Here is a 3307-nt window from a genome sequence, read left to right as displayed (position 1 = left end):
TGTAGGTGGTTGTGTTGCATGCAGAGATTTCGGGTTTGTGTTAAGTCATGCTCTGACATTTGTATTGACCTTTGTTACCTAAGTGCATCATATAAGACCAATAGTTCATAAAGAAACTATGTGTTTTCCTTCATTTTTATTCTGTTTTGCAGCTATTTTAGAATTTCATTTCAAAAGCCTGCACTGCACATCTTGAACACTAACTTTTTTTACTTGCCACAGTGCATACTGAAATACAGGCCCCATCAACAGGAGGTACATAAATACATTTCCCACATGGCACTGCTTCAAAAGTCACAAAGCTTGTTTTTGGATGACGTCCAGCATCATACTTTTGCTGCTTGGAGATGAAACTGCAGTCTCCTCTTCACTAATGATCTCTCTGACATTCATTAATCACTGTTACTGTATCAGGTAGAAAAATATTTCACATGCATTTCCCTTCTTTAGCTTCTTATCCATTTCAGATCTAGCCCTGGATAGTTTGGTGGTTGTGACAAAATGTAATCTTTAAAAGCGTACTATTGGTTTTAGCAGCGCTTTCAACACTGTTTGCTTGTAGTAACTGGTAGTTAGTAGGTAACAGGTAGTTATCTCAGCATTTACAATATGAAATAATTTTTATAATGAAGAAACATACATGCAAAGCTGGATTTTATTTCTCATTAAAAAAAATGTCAGAAACTTAGCACACTGAGCCCAATATAGTTTTAAGTCATTGTGAAAAATGTCATTATAAATTCAAATTCAGCCCCTTAACACAGCTAAATGTCACTGTGCAGCTGGGCAATGTCCTGTTTTATTATACTTCCATGAACACAGATAACATCACTAAGTTATACACTTCTCAAGTTGATCTATCCCATACCCCCTAACAAAATGCACTGCTGACAATATTTTTTTTAGAATACTTTATCTTAAATGCCTCCTCAGTGAGTAAACTCACAAAGGGCAGTGGGCCTACACAATATGCAGCAGCAACCCGGCTTTATTCATTCATACTCAAATCTAAATGTATGCATTGATCCAATTCCTTAGGAAATAATTATTCAAACTACAGTGTAAGAAACATTAGCGTTAGCAACCAATATCTTTAGACTGATCATTAAAAAAACACTCTGCTATGACAAGACAACCAAGAACCAGCCCGCACTGCATGAAATCCTATCTTATGCTGTAAAAGTGCATTTTGTACACATGGTAATGTTTACAAATTATAAACATCACTCCATTACGCCACTGTGATGCCACTAGCATGTTTTAAAACTGCAAAGCTGTTAAAACTGACTTGTCACTCACATAGTAGGCCAGCCATTAAGAATACCTTTAACTACCTTCATTTCTCTAGTGGTGGCTACCATTTATAAAATGAGCATTATATTGGATTCAATGATACTTGAAATGATCAATTTGCATCATAGATTTATCAATACAATGCTTATTAAGGTCAAAAACTGGGACCGGAGAGATCTTTTCCCAAAGTCTTCTGTATAACTGGATTTGCAGCCTTTATTATCCTGTTAGCTGCTCTTTACCACCACTTCACTCTAGTTTATCCACTACCTTGCACAAGACCACCAGTAATGGTGGTCAGAAAGCTTGGACAGCTTGAGCTTGGTTCTACCTGAGATCTCTTCTTCTTAAAAGGGAGTTTTTCCCTTTCCACTGTCACCTATTGTTTGCTCTTTACTTTTCACTATACAGCACCTCGAGGCAATTGCTGCTTGGATTTGGTCCCAGATAAATAAACTTTAATTGAATTTTGAGATTTTAAACTAACCTAATTTATTGATTAGATTCTGAATTAAGTTTTAAAAAGCAGTTTTTAGTAATGTTTCTTTTAATACTTGTATTATTATCGTTAATAGTACTGTTATTGTGAGTGCCTTTCTCTTGTTTTGTATATATTCATCTAGTTTCTTTATAGCCCCCCTTGATATATTTCTCCTATTAGTCATTTATTCCTGCTGTCTTACTATTTATATCTTATTCCTGCACAGTTGGTGTGGAGCAACCACAATATCAATAAAGGAACTATTTTATTCTATTGTTTTGTAATAATTTTTCTATTATTATTATTATTATTATTATTATTATTAAAGGTAACCTATTCCACAGAGGACTTTAATTAATTTTAAAATATTCTGTTTTTACAGTGTGATGAGAATGTTTTTCACATAGCAGTAAAGTCCTGAGTCCACCTGTGGTCAGTCTCTTATCGTGGGTCTCCCGGGAATGACTGCAAGTCACTTAAACGTCCTCTGAAGTGACAGAAGCGCGCGCGTGTGTGTGCGTGCGTGTGTTGGCGGATTCCCATCACAACCAAGATGGCGGCGGAGCGGACAGCCGGCTCGGCACAGTGAGTGACAGGAGAAGCAGCCTCGGTCAGTTGGACAGCTAACAGTTAGACTCTGAGGGGGAGAAAAATACAATAACAACACATCCCGCACCGTTCATCTCACCTTCTGTAATGCAACAGCGTCGGTAGAAGCCAGACACCGTCCGAAGTTGTGTGCGAGGACTAATCTGACGTTCACAAGCGGGGTAAGTGCAAAATGATGAACCGTTACCCTGACTGGCTGCTTGGCGTGTTGAGGGATTTACCGAACGGCTGCAGGCTGCTAACTTAGTGCTCGAACAAGCTGGAAATCCCTTATGCTAGCCCTGTCACCTAACTCGTGTATGTGTTTGTTGACATTTGTTTATGTTTTATCTGTCAATAATGACAATTCACTCTCGCAGCTTTTGAACCAGTACGACTCCCATGCTTTCCCCGCTTCTCGACATCTAGGTATGTGCCACAGGTTGTTTGCACTCATCGCTAAAATTTGGGAACATTTTAGTCACCGTGAACAGCCAGTCAAAGCACGTCAAGCCTCAAACGATCCGCTGAAATGTCTGATTTACCCCACGAGCGAGCTAAAAATAACCCAAAACACTCTCCGTTTGCACCCCGTTGCCTGAGGATATTTTAGGTTGTTCGGCTTTGTATCAGGGGGGAAAAACACCTCTCATTTAGCCTTGCTGTTAAGCAGTGGCGTAGAAAGTGCACGGACAGTCTTTCCTATGTTTTATGTGAAGGATTTTCAACCTGGACCGGAGGGTATGTCAGTGGTTTTCACTAAGCTGTGTGGTGGTGAGAGATTTCATGACTGGTGAAGGATGATGAGAGTGTGCTAATGCGGGTTTGCAAACGTGCAAGTTTGATGGGACATGTTTGCTGTTAATGTGCAAATCCTTACACGTATTTCTGTCAGAGAAATGCTGTCAGACCCATACCAGGAGTGGTGCTGGTGTAGTCTGTCAG

At 39.3% G+C, this 3307-nt stretch overlaps 1 protein-coding gene across 7 annotated transcripts in view; it reads left to right on the top strand.

The window, feature by feature from the left end:
- The first annotated feature begins 2316 nt into the window (after window positions 1–2316).
- LOC102208128 (C-myc promoter-binding protein-like) overlaps window positions 2317–3307 on the top strand; it is an 88286-nt gene continuing 87295 nt past the window's right edge. For all 7 annotated transcript variants that reach the window (XM_005751417.1, XM_013915484.1, XM_005751414.1 and 4 more), the window contains exon 1: window positions 2317–2544. The gene's annotated coding sequence lies outside the window, so the exon portion shown is untranslated. The remainder of the gene's footprint in view (window positions 2545–3307) is intronic.

The sequence above is a fragment of the Pundamilia nyererei genome, unplaced genomic scaffold, assembly GCF_000239375.1.
Source record: "Pundamilia nyererei isolate P.nyererei 1_Seehausen unplaced genomic scaffold, PunNye1.0 scaffold00310, whole genome shotgun sequence".
NCBI classification, from domain to species: domain Eukaryota; kingdom Metazoa; phylum Chordata; class Actinopteri; order Cichliformes; family Cichlidae; genus Pundamilia; species Pundamilia nyererei.
The sequence above is the reverse complement of the archived record's forward strand: the minus strand, read 5'-3'. Positions and strand labels throughout refer to the sequence as shown.